We start from the raw sequence: 13,949 nt of genomic DNA, 5'->3' as shown, positions 1-13,949 counted from the left end.
CTGTCACGCCTCGAAGATGGATTTTCCTGCTATCTTCTAAATAAAATAGAGCTGTAACACTGAGCTGTAGCACTGATTTGTCTAAGAGCTATAACTTGGTCCGTTCGAGACCTGAGAGCTATAACACGGTCTGTCCAAGACCTGAGAGCTGTGACACGCCGAGGGGGCTTTAATGTCCATCATTCCAAATCTTTGTTGTGACTCGACAAAAACTGAGGAGCATACACTCGCCTGACATCTATGGTGCGGTGACTCAGATTTAACCTGGCTGAAACAACCTTGTGGGGAAGAGGCCAAGCACAGCAGGAGCCCAACTCAGCTAAGCTCTCTCGGTAGAAGCGGAACGCGAAGAAAAAGCGCAGGAGAAGGCCCATCGTGCTGGAAACCGGGACAGCGACAAACGAACTCAGCAGAAAGCTCAGGCGGCTCAGCCTCAGTTTCCAGAAGACCTCCGGTTAAGGTAGGAGGTCCTCGCTCCTATGGCTGGAGGGACATGCCTAACAAAACCTTAATTCCTTTACAATCTCTCGTTTCTTGTTTCCTTGAACCACCCCACTGCGAACAGGCGGGCGGCAGTGGGCGCAATTGAGAGACTCTGGAGAGTCCCAAAGAAACTATCTGCTGGGCCCCAGTAGCTGTTACCCAAGCTGGTGGGGGTTCTTCTGTCCTTACTCTTCTCTGCCAAGAATCAGGCCAATGAAAACTATGAGCACAGGTCAGAAATTTAGCAGATTTTCTGGCAGGCTATGAAGGGGGTTCCTTGGCACGTTTTTCCCACCGCTTTTTTTCCTGTCCTTCCACTCTATCCCGGGCCTGGAGCCCAGCCAAAAAGTAAGAGGTGGATTTGTTAGGATTAAGAGAGAAGCCAAGCTTCAGGGTGTGGGCCATTGCCAAGGGCAAGAGTTGGAGCCATGGAATTAGGCCTGGCTAGGCTTTGCCAGCGGGGAGAATTCATATGCTAGTGAGTGGGAGGACCATCCCAGCCATCGGGGAACCACCCACTACTCTCTCTTTTGACAGTGCCCTAGAGCTGCTGCCACCTCTGGGTGTGTCTGCTGGCTTTTAGATTGGGGATTAAAGTTTACTTGAATTTGACTTGTCATCCGGACCCAGTTGATTTTAATTGGTTTACGTTATGCCCTTGTGCTGTGTCATTCTGTCAAAGGTTGTGCTCTGCCCCCTTCCCTCCTGTTTCATGCTCCTTTCCTCAGCCTCATCCTGGCCCACAATGTTGCCTCTACAATCTTCCTGAGAGACAACCAGAAAATAGCTGGCCTTGGGAGGGAAATACTGTATAATATCCAACCCCCTAATCCTACCCAGCACTCGTCATGCTGGAGATTTTGGGGATGCCCAACTCCAGTCCGGGGGTCCCAGGAGGTCATCACGCCTTGACCTGCCTAGGGATCTGGTCCTCGAAAGGTTGTCACGCCTCAACCTGCTAGGGGATCCGCTAGTCCCAGGGGTCCCAGGAGGTCGTCATGCCTTGACCTGCTCAGGGACCCAATTCTCGGGAGGCTGTCACGCCTCGACCTGCCCGGGGATTTGATCTCCAGAAGGCTGTCACGCCTCAGCCTGCCTGGGGATCTGCACCCTGACCCGGGGACGCCTGGCTCTAAGGTTGCAACAGTTCTGGGTAGGATAAGCTTCAGAAAGACTCACCCCTAAGGAAGTCCACCCATGGAAACATAAAGAAGCCTATTACTTGTGGGACTGTGCCCAGTCTCAACAATAACTCAGGAGCCCAATGAGAACCCCATTGCCTTTCTGGAAAGGCTAAAAGAGGCCCTCCAAAAGTTTACTAATCTGGACTTAGACTCTTAAGAGGGACAGGTGATTTTAAAGGACAAAGTCCTGTCCCAATGTGCATCAGCTATCAGAATTAAGTTACAACAGCAGCAGGACTCTGCTGCCTCTTTATATGAGATGATCCAGACAGCCACCAATACCTTTTAAACAGAACAGGAGAAGGAGGCTAAGGCCCAGGAGAAGGAGAGAAGGAAAGAGACAAGGCATGCCCAGATGCTGGCCGCCCTCCAGAGAAGCCCTATGGCAAACCCTGAGTCCTTGAAGGACAAGGCACGAGGCAAATGCCTAATCTGTAGACAGGCGGGGCATTGGGCCAAAGAGTGTCCAAACTGTGACAAGTCTCCTAGAAATGTCACAAATGTCATCAACTGGGACATTGGGCGGCACTCTGCCCTGGGGACTCAAGAGCCTCAAGGTCAAGCACCAAGCCTACCCTCATGATGGTTCAAGAGGACTGAAGCGGCCCGCTCCAGCCAGCCCGCCTGTCACAGATAACCATCATGGGGCTGGAGCCAAGGGTGCAACTGGATGTGGCAGGTAGGTCTGAGAATTTCTTGGTTGACACAAGGGCTACCTACTCTGTCTTGATCTCCTACTCCGGAGCCTTCTCCTCCCAAACCTGTACCATTTTGGGTGCTACAGGAAAAGCAACTACTAAAAGATTCACCCGAGCACTTACTTGTTGCTGGGATGGACAAATATTTTCCCACCAGTTTCTGGTGGTCCCTGAGTGTTCTACCCCCTTATTGGAAAGAGATATACTCACTAAATTGGGGACCACCCTTATGATAGGAAGTTTTTCAGCCCCTAGAGCTCTACAGCTCCTGGTTAGTACTGAAGAATCCATTATACCTTCAATAGAGAGGGACCAAAAACTATGGGAAGACAAAATTAACAGGTGTGGGACCAGGGAATTCCTGGACGAGCCCACCAAGCTGAAACAGTCATCATTGTCCTCCAAGATCCTACTTGGTTTCCTAACCGGAAACAATACCCCCTCAAAAGAGAGGCTCAGGAGGTACTACAGCCTTTAATAAATAAATTCCTTGCTTGTGGGCTATTGGTCCACATCAATTCGCCATGTAACACCCCAAGCCTCTCAGTAAAGAAAAAGGATGGAACCTGGCGAATGGTTCAAGATCTCCGGATCATAAATGAAGCTGTGATCCCCCTCTATCCCACAGTACCCAATCCCTATGTAATCTTGGGAGAAATCCCACCCAGTGCCAAGTGGTTTATAGTCTTGGATCTCAAAGATGCATTTTTTTGCATACTATTGGCTAAAGAATCCCAATATCTTTTTGCCTTTGAGTGGGAGGCCCCAGGAGAAAAACAGATGACTTGAACAGTATTATCTCAGGGGTTCAGAGATAGCCCCCACTTGTTTGGACAGGACCTTAGCCGGGATCTCCTAGATCTGGACCTGAGACCTAATGGGAAAATATTACAATACGTAAAGTTATGACCAACCTAGACGCATATTCAAAAGCAGAGACATTACTTTGCCAACAAAGGTCCGTCTAGTCAAGGCTATGGTTTTTCCTGTGGTCAAGTATAGATGTGAGGGTTGGATTGTGAAGAAGGCTGAGTGCCGAACAATTGATGCTTTTGAACTGTGTTGTTGGAGAAGACTCTTGAGAGTCCCTTGGACTACAAGGAGATCCAACCAGTCCATTCTGAAGGAGATCAGCCCTGGGACTTCTTTGGAAGGACTAATGTTGGAGCTGAAACTCCAGTACTTTGGCCACCTCATGCGAAGAGTTGACTCATTAGAAAAGACTCTGATGCTGGGATGGATTGGGGGCAGGAGGAGAAGGGGAAGACAGAGAATGAGATGGCTGGATGGCATCACTGACTCGATGGACGTGAGTCTGAGTGAACTCTGGGAGCTGGTGATGGACAGGGAGGCCTGGGGTGCTGCGATTCATGGGGTCGCAAAGAGTCGGACATGACTAAGCAACTGAATTGAACTGAACTGAACTGAGATGACCTACTAATCTGCTCTCCAGATGAGGAAAATGCCCAACAATATGCAATTCAGGTTCTAAAATTTTTGGCAGAAAGAGGATATAAAGTCTCCCGTGCTAAGGCACAGGACAAAAGTCATTTACCTGGGAGTTCAGATTACACATGGGTCTAGGAGGTTGTTCTCTGATCGGTACAAGGAATCCTCCAGTTGCCCTTCCCCATGGTTTGAAAACAATTGCGAGCTTTCCTGGGGCTAACTGGGTATTGTAGAATCTGGATACCCAACTATGGTCTAATTGCCCAGCCCTTATATGAAAGCTTAAAGGGACGAGATGATTTAATCCCACTGATGTGGGGAACTCCTCAAAAGAAGGCAGTGGCTACACTAAAACAGGCCTTAACTCAGGCACCTGCCTTGGGTTGCCAGACCCAGAAAAAGCATTCCAACTTTATGTCCATGAAAGACAGGGAATAGCCTTAGGAGTGTTAACTCAAAGGCTGAGATCTGAGCCCCAACCTGTAGCTTACTTATCCAAGAGTAAGATCCAACCACCCAAGGCTGGCCCCCCACATTTGAAATCTTGCAGCTATTGCAATCATGATAGAAGATGCTTTAAAACTCTCCTTTGGGGGCAAACTAACTATTTTTACCAGCCACCAAGTAAAACAACTCCTAAATGGGAGAGGCCATTTATGGATGTCTGATCAAAGAATCCTCAGATATCAAGTAATGCTGATGGAAAATCCAGGCCTCACTATATTCCCCTGTGAGGTCTTAACCCAGCCACCCTCCTGCCTACCCCCAAGGGTGTTCTCCATTTTCATTCTTGTCTAGAAACCTTGGACCACTGGACAAAACCTCGAGAGGGATTGTCAAAAGATCCTCTGACCAGTCCTGAGGAAATCTGGTACACTGATGGAAGCAGCATTGTCTTAGATGGAAAAAGAAGAGCCAGGTATGCAGTGGTCTCCGATTTTGAGATCATAAAGGCTAAGCCTCTGCCACCAGGTACTTCAGCCCAATTAGCTGAGCTCATAGCCCTGACTCGAGCTTTGGAGATGTGAAAAGGAAAAAGAATAGCCATTTACATTGACTCCAAGTATGCCTTTCTGGTGCTACATGCACATCCAGCTATTTGGAAAGAAAGGGGCCACCTGACCACCCAGGGGTCCCCAATCAAATATGGTGATCAAATTCTTAGACTCTTGGAGGCAGTCCATCTGCCTACTGAGGTTTCAGTCTCCCGTTGTAAAGGACACCAAAAAGGGAGCATGGAAGTGGCACGAGGGAACCAAGCAGCTGATCAGGCAGCTAAGAGAGCAGCATTACAGAACCATGACCTAATAGGGGTTGCCACCTTAGTTCCACAGACTAATTTGCCAGAAACTCCTTCATATACTGAAGGTGAGACTCTTCTAGCTAAGAGTGAGGGCTTTCAAGAAGATCATGTGGGGTGGTTCCAAAAGGAGGGACTCCTTTTTTTGCCTGGCAACCTCCAATGGAAGTTGGTTAACTCCTTATATGCCACCACTCATTTGGGGGAAAAGGCCCTCCAAAAATTACTAGAAAGGTCCTTCAGAGGAACAGGCCTCCAAACAACTATAAGGCAAGTGGTCTCCTTTTGTCCCACTTGCCAATTAAACAACCCCCAAGGAGCTTGAAGACCCCAGCTGGCCCAGCCTGTCCAATGACGTGGGACCTATCCAGGAGACGACTGGCAGATGGACTTCACCCAGATGCCAGTTTCTCAAGGGTATAAATACATATTAGTCATGATAGATACATTCACAGGATGGACTGAAGGCTTTCCCACCTGGAATGAGAAGGCTGAGGAGGTGGTAAAAAGCTGCTCCATGAAATCATTCCAAGATTTGGTCTGCCCAGGTCGTTACAAAGTGACAATGGGACATCATTTACTTCTAAGGTCACCGAAGGGGTCTCGAAAGCATTGGGCATTACTTATTATCTCCATTGTGCCTTGAGGCCTCTATCTTCAGAAAAAGTAGAAAGAGCCAACTAATTCTTAAAATCAGCAATAAAAAAGATAATCCAGGAGACCTCCCTGGGATGGAAGGAGGCTTTACCAATAGCTCTCCTCCGCACCCATATTGCCTCTAAGGAACAGGTTGGTCTTGGTCCTTATGAGATGCTATATGGGAGACCTTTTGTTTATGTCAATGACCTCTTCCTAGATCCAGAGGTTCAGACCCTCCAGTCTTATGCCATGGCCATTGGGCACTTCTAACAGGATATACGCTTGTGGGTTATGAACCAGGACCCAAAAGATTCTAAGGAGTCACCACTATATGCTCCAGGGATTCAAGTCTTAATTAAAGTCTGGAAAGATGGGTCCCCAAAGGCTCAACTCCAGCCCACATGGAAGGGCCCCTCCCCTGTAATACTTTCTACCCCCACAGTAGTCAAGGTACCAGGACATGACTCCTGGATTCACTACTCACGAGTCAAGCCGTGGAAGAAAACAGAAGAGGACAGTCAATACACATGGGAGATCTTACATACCTATTCAGGACTACCAATGAGTGCCATTCTAATGACCACCCCCAAAATCTGGTTTCTGGGGATAACATTTCTCAGGATAGCTCTAAAGAGCCAACAGCTTGGCAGAGATTGTACTCCAAAACAGACAGGAGATAGATACTCTGATCCCTGAACAAGGAGGAACTTGAGCCATCCTGGCAATGTGAATATGGAATTGGCTAATGTCCCTACTAGTTCTTGTTATGCCACATTGATGCTGCTTATGATTGTTCCATGTATTATCAATTGTCTAACCTGTTTTGTCTCTGACCAGGTCAACAATTATAACATGCAGCACCAGTTCAACAAAGATATAAAACTACAGCCAACCACAGAAAATATCACTCACCTTTAGATAGACACCACTATAAGGACTCTGATGCTTGAGACTAGCAAGAGGGGGAGGCCCAATACCCCTCGCTGTCCCAGTTCAGCAGAAAGTAGCCAGAAAGACCTTGCGCCCATATTCCCAAAGAATTGGGCCTCCCATCTCTTGAGGGAGGAATGTTAGGTAGTTAGAATAGGGAAAAGGAGTCAAAAATGGCGGTGGCTAAAAGATAAGGAAGGGAAAAGCCCGCGAAAATAGAACAGAGGGAGGTCAAAGGAAGGTCCGAGGACTGGAGTGAGGACTTCAGGTAGAACAGCACTCCTGACTAAGCCCGATTTGCATAGGGCAAGCCCAGGGGGAAGAAAAAAACATAGGAACCAGAGGGCCACCACCCCCACCACCCCCCGCCCCGCATGCTGGGGCGCTCTTCTCTTTGTGTCCTCACGTGCCTTCATGCCTTGAAGATGGATTTTCCTGCTATCTTCTAAATAAAATAGAGCTGTAACACTGATTTGTCTAAGAGCTATAACATGGTCTGTCAGAGATCTGAGAGCTGTGACACGCCAAGGGGGCTTTAATGTCCGTCACTCCAAATCTTTGTTGTGACGAGACAAAAACCAAGGAGCATACACTTGCATGACAGAAATATTTGGAGGAGGCCCTTATTCACGATGTTTGGGGGCAGAGGGACAGAACCCAAATAAAGATGTCTAAAAAGCAGTTGAGTATATGACTTTTGAGCTCAAGAGGTATTTGGACTATAGTTATAGTTGTGAAGTCACTGGCATAATTGTGCTAAATTAAGTCACCTCCTATAGATACATCTGATATATGTGTCCCTATAGTAACAATTGCTCTAATTGTTTTTCAGGAACATGGAGCTGGTCATACCCAAATTAAACCAGTCAAGACCATGGATTGGGTGACTGTTCAATAGATGACCATTTGACATCAGAGGGCCAAAAACTTCACCCTCAGATCATGTTAATGACACCATTTTCTGAACATACATCCCATGAAGAAGCATGTAACCCAGATACATCTGTGCAGAACCCCAATTACTTTAAGTTTTTCTTCAGTCATCTTTCCCCACACCTCAGACCACCCTGCTTCCTTATCCCACGAGTATCTTGAGGCCCTCACCTTCATGAAATTGGATTAAAGACTTGTTCTCTTGTCTCCGTGCTTGGCTGCCTTGTGTATAAAGCCTTTCTCTGCTGCATACCTTGGCGTCTCAGGATTTGGCTTGATGTGAGTCAGGCAAATGAACCTGGTATGGTTCATAATATAAGGGATGGAAATATCAGCTAGGATTAGAATCAGATGCATGTAACAGAAGCTGAAACAACAGTGGCTTAAATAAGAAGTTTGTTACATTGTTCAAGAAGTCTGGATTAGTATGACAGCTTCAGCAGATCACCAGTACTCTAGTCCTTCCACCTGTCTTTCTGCTCTGCCATCCTCAGGTGCATGGCTCCATCCTCAGTGATGCAAGCCTGAGATGGCTGCCAGCAGTTGTGCAATCCCATCCAGGTTCCAGGCAGGAAGAAGGGACAAAAGGGAAGTTCTAGCTGAGTCAGCTCTACCCAGAAGTCCCACCCAACTCACTTTTACTTGACCATTGACCACACCCAGGCAAGTGGGACAGTGTAGCCTTTTATAGGTCCATTACCACTCTAAAAAATAAGGTTCTGTTACTAAAAGTGAAGAGGAAAGTGTGTATCAAGTAGGCAAACAGTAGTTTCTTCCAGAGTGGACAAAAAGAAACCTACAAACGAAGTTAAGAAAGAATGGTCAGTGTAATAGGAGAGGAACCAAAAGTAGGGAGTCTGTGGCTGTGGCCTGACTCAATTTCATTACTGGTAATTGGTCTGTTCATATTTTCTATCAATATTTCCTCTTGACTCAGTCTTGGGAATTTGTATGTTTCTAGGAGTTTGTCCATTTTTTCTCCATTGTCCATTTTTTGGTGTATAGTTCACAGTAATTTCTTAACGATCCTTTGTATTTCTGTGCTGTCAGTTGAAAGAGGCTTCATCTTTCATTCTTGATGTTATTTGGGGCCTCTCTTTTGCTTGATGAGTCTGGCTACAGGTTTATCAAGTTTGTTTATCTTTTCAAAGGACCAACTCTTGGTTTCATTTCTTTTTAAAAAAATTTTGACTGCGCTGGGTCTCGGTTGTTGCATGTGGGCTTTCTCTAGTTGCAGCCAGCCAGGCTGCTTTTTGTTGCAGCGCTTGGGCTTCTTATTGCAGTGACTTCTCTCATTGTGGCACACAGGCTTAGTTGCTCTGTCGCATGTGGAATCTTCTAGGACCAGGTAATCAAACCTGTGTCCCCTGCATTGGCAGGTGGATTCTTATCCACTGTACTACCAGGGAAGTCCTCTTTTCTTTCTTTTAGTCTCTATTTCATTATTTCTGCTCTGATCTTAGTATTCTTTCCTTCTATTAACTTTGTGTGTGCTTAGTCATGTCTCTTTGCCACTCTTTAGACTGTAGCCCGCGAGGCTCTTCTGTCCATGGGGTTTTTCAGGCAAGAATACTGCAGTGGGTTGCCATTTCCTTCTCCAGGGGATCTTCCCCACCCAGGGATTGAACCTGTGTCTCCTGCATTGCAGGCAGATTTTTTACCTGATGAGCCATGAGAGAAGCCCAATTTTGGGTCTTGTTTGTTCTCCTTTTTCTAGTTCCTTTTGGTGTAAATTATTTGTAAGCATTGGTTCTTTATTTTTCCTCCCTTAATATTATTATGTGCATACTGAAAAATTTAGTTTCTTAACCTAGTCTGATTTAGAAAGTTAAAAATCTATCTCATAGATCCCTTCTCAGTCTCTAACCTGTGTACATAGCACAGTGTTTGACTAGCATGGTGATATTAAAATATATATATATATTTATGTACTTTATTCATTTATTTTTGGCTACATTGGGTCTTTTTTGCCACACATGGACTTTTCTTTAGTTGTGCCGCTGGGGGCTACTCTCAAGTTGCTGGCTTAGTGCAGTGGTTTCTCTTGTTGCAGAGCAGGGCTCTAGGGTGCACAGGCTTCAGCAGTTATGTTATGTGGGCTCACTATTTGCAGAGCACAGGCTCAGCAGTTGTGATGCATGGGCCCAGCCGCCCCATGGCATGAGGGATCCTCATGGACCAGGGATCAAACCTGTGTCCTCTGCATTGGCAGGTGGACTCTCAACTACTGGATCACCAGGGAAGTCCATGTTTTCTGATATCACACATGCTCCATCAAAGAATTATATGAGGTGCTGGTTTCCAGAACCGACATTCTCTAGCCATGTACCTACTGAATATTGCTCAAGACAAGTTGGCAACCATTGTGAGGCAAGAATCTTACAGATGGACCCTGCTGTCACCTGGATTAAATCTCCAGATAAATCTTTCTGGGACAGGTAACAGTGGTGGGCTGGTGCCAGCCTCCTACACATTTCCTACTCTAATGGCCTCTAATGCATACTATTTCCATATTGATTTGTCTCCTTTTTTGTTGAGATTACCCTCAAAGGTTCAGGAGAAGTTGGCGAGGGTTGGCATAATCCTTGTATTAACAACTGTCTTTGTTAGGTTACTGTAAAAGTTAGACATAGACAATGAATGTATGAAAATTAGGTGCCCATTTAACCTTGTGACCAAATGTCTCACACCCCCTCAAAATAGCTCCCAAAGTAAATAGCTCTCCATTTACTTTGGGGTTGTACTTCATTGATTCTTGGTCCCGGTCACTAATAGAGAATGATACATCACCTAATGAGTGAGTTATTAGAATTATGGACCTGAATCACAGATATAAATCACTAATTCCCGGTACTTCTCTCCCACTAAATCACTTCAGTTAAAAAAGTCATCCCAATGTGTCCTAGCCCTTCTGTGCAATCTGCCCAACTGCTAATTTGACAAGTTGCCCTATCCAGCCAGTTCAAAATTAGCTAACTTTAAGGGTTTACTGAATGCACGGCAACACATCAACGTTCTCTTGTTTATTCCTCACAACAACCGTAATGATTAAAATTATTGTCAGTTCACAGTGAGGATATTAAAGGCACAGAACAGTTAACGTGTCTAAGATTCTGTTAGGAAGCATTAGCAGAGAAATCAGAACTCTGGGCTGTCTTCCTCCACCATTCATCAATAAAAGTAAGAAATTCTTGTCTGACAAAATGGTATGCCCCAACTTATACCATAGGCAGGTGACTTTAAAGAAAATTAATTTCCCCTGTCATCCCCAAACTGGAAAGACTTGTTATCTCTTGGTCCAGATTTATGACCCCTGTCCAATTCAGGTAGGGATAGCCACAATTTCATTAAACTTATAAACTGACTAAGAAAAGCCATAATTTCCAGAACTTGGGCAATATTTTTTCTGTTGGGAGTGTGGCTCCCAATGCAAAGTTCCTGCACCTCAATGAAAATCAGTGTTTCTTTCACTTCCTATGGGAGAGGACAAAGGGGCTGGGAATGGGTGTAGATCGACCATGCTGGAGCATCTATAGTACCTGGAATTATGTTTTGATGTAATTGAACATTCCAAATCATAGCTGAATTAAGAACAACATTGTTGAAGACAGGGATGGGGGATGACCAAAACCTTCCTTGTATTCAAGTAAATCCCTATTTGAAATAGGAGGCAAGGTCATCTGCTGTGAGAGCAGGGAGCTGGGTGAGATAAGCCTGAGGAGCATGAGGACCTTCTAAATTAACAAGGAAGATGCAGAGAGTACAGATATAGGGTTTCTGATGGTTTAGTTGAATCAAAGATAAGTTTACAGGGGTATTGATCCATAGAAGTGTGTGATTATCTCAACCAGTACTCAGATCCATGTGGAAACTTGGGACAGTGTGGAAGAACAAGCAGACTCCACTTGTTGAGGACTGCAGAAGCACGGAGCCAGAGAAAGCTGTCTTTAATAACAAAAGGAAGTGTGGGAGTTCCATTGAGAGGCTGACAGAGATGACTATATGGTATTTTGGAAGGCACCATGAGAAGGCAAGGTCAGTGCATGTGATACTACCAAGGCAATGTACCTGGGTCTCTGACCTTTGGAAGTAACAACCTATTTACTTAGCTATAATATAGGGACTTCTCCCAATGAGTTAGTGAGGATGAATACACCTTAACTATAAAGCAATCTGGTGATAGCTGGACGAGCATTTGGGCAATGTCATGCTGACGTGGGTTACTAACAGATGGTTACAGCTTTATGAGCATAAAGGTTTTAGGATGCCTATTTGTTTAATGAATATGTGAAATTTGAATGAGGGAGGTAAAAAAAGTAAGAGCAGTCAAGGGTTATCAAATTCCTAGAGTTGTCAGGACCACTTGAGAACAGAAAGCTAGGAATGACAATTAGGTAATTACTAACCTTGGAAGCAGTAATTTTCCAATAGGTGACTTGAGGGAATTTGATGAAGATATAGCGTTTCAATGCTTACCAGTTAGAGTTTTCACAGATGCCACTCAGTGAATGCTTATAGCAAGGCATATGAAGTAGAGATTATTCCTATTCTCCAGATGGCAAAAGAATGCAGTTGTGCAAAGCTCTAAACCAGAGGCCAAGAACTTTCCTGTGAAGCACCAGTCAGTATTTTGGGCTTTGTGGGCCATTCGGTATCTCTTGCAACTACTCAACTCTGATGTTGCGGCACAAAAGCAGCCCTAGATGAGACAAGTGAATCTAGTGGCCATGTGCCAATAGTTTTACTTACAAAAAGCTTTGGGACTGCTTACTAACCCCAACTCTGCTGAACACAATTTTTCCATTCCCCAAACCCACCATTCTTCATTACAACACAAATAAAATTAACTAGTCCAATGGTTGTTATTCAGAGGATGCTGTTCAAGCTACATACACATATTTAATGCCATCAATGTGGAACACAGGCACAACTCTAATGAATAAAGAAAAAGCAAACTAGAAGCAGCTCATTTATATTTCTGGTAAAATGGAGTTAGACTAAGACCAAACTATGGTCAGAGTAGCTTGGTTGTGGTTTCAGCTGTCACTCATCTAGTTTTTTTTTCCAGTGTAGACAATATTTACTGGCAGATGTTGAGTACAAGAAAAATGGTAGCAAATCCAGAGGGGCTGGAAAAGGAGGCAGGGTGTTCTCCCCTCCCTTAATTAGGAGGACTCTGTAATCAGATCAGTGGGGCAAGAGCATGTGATTTTGGCCGCTCTGGGCCCAGCACCCCTCAAAGCTCCCAGGAAGGACAACTTTCAACATGTGGAAAGAAAGCAACACTCTGGAAATGGAATAGGCTGTGTCCCAGTCCAGATACTTGCCCCTGCCCACAGCATACCTCAAAAACCTTCACAGCTCAGTGTAGGGGTGTTAAAGAACTGGGCCAAGCCTACCCCTCTCCAAACACAGGTATCTGCCATATGCCTCAGCTCCCTTCCTCTCAGTGACCTACAAGGTTGGACTACTAGGTCCTGCTAGGGGCCCAGCTCAACCAAGTGAGTAGTTTCCATAGTTCCCTGAGCCTAGTTAAGGTTAATCTCACCTCTCATCTGTTCAGTTGGAATCAAAGACTGAGATCTCTTCCAGTTCCAATACTGAGACCTCTAATATGACTAAAATAGCCAACTTAACCAAAGCTTGAGCAAGTCAATCTCTTGCTGTTTTGAAAAACTGTCAATGATGCATCACTTACCACACACTGGCCTTATCATTATGTATGTGTGCAAAGATATGCTACATAACAAGATTACTAGTCAAGTTTCTAAAAACCTAGACATGTTTACCCTTTGAGAAATAGAACGTACCTGTTTAGCTTTCTGAATGAACCAAGAAAGCCTCGGGTTATGACCAGTTTCCAAATAACTCAATCTCCAAATAAGACAACCTGGAATCCAAGTGTTACTAAACAAGTGGAAATCTAATTTCTTGTATTATACTTCTGAGTATGTGAACACCATGTCAATGGTCTGGGGAACAAAAAGAAATGCAGCCAAAGATCAGTGTGTACTTCTGCACTGAAAAGTGTTAGTTGCTCAGTCATGTCTGACTCTTGAGACCCTATGGACTGCCAGGCTCCTCTGTTCATGGAGTTCTTCAGCAAAAGTATAGCAATGGGCTACCATTTCCTTCTCCAGGGGATCTTCACGACCCAGGGATTGAATCCGGGTCTCCTGCGTTGCAGGCAGATGCTTTACTGTCTGAGCCACCAGGGAAGCCCTGAATTAACTATAGGAACTTATAATTACTAGAGGCCCTTATTGAATATAACTGGCCTAGAACACAATTCTCTGCCAACACAGGCCTTAGTTGACTTAGGAAGCACAGAAA

At 45.2% G+C, this 13,949-nt stretch overlaps 1 long non-coding RNA gene across 1 annotated transcript; it reads left to right on the top strand.

The window, feature by feature from the left end:
• Positions 1 to 278: 278 nt before the first annotated feature.
• Positions 279 to 7,829, top strand: LOC104972118 (uncharacterized). The gene is made up of 3 exons (XR_806194.4): positions 279 to 460; positions 4,613 to 4,733; positions 7,516 to 7,829. It is a non-coding gene; the product is annotated as an uncharacterized lncRNA (long non-coding RNA).
• Positions 7,830 to 13,949: the final 6,120 nt, after the last annotated feature.

The sequence above is a fragment of the Bos taurus genome, chromosome 4, assembly GCF_002263795.3.
Source record: "Bos taurus isolate L1 Dominette 01449 registration number 42190680 breed Hereford chromosome 4, ARS-UCD2.0, whole genome shotgun sequence".
NCBI lineage: Eukaryota > Metazoa > Chordata > Mammalia > Artiodactyla > Bovidae > Bos > Bos taurus.
This window is presented reverse-complemented; position numbering and strand designations above follow the sequence as displayed.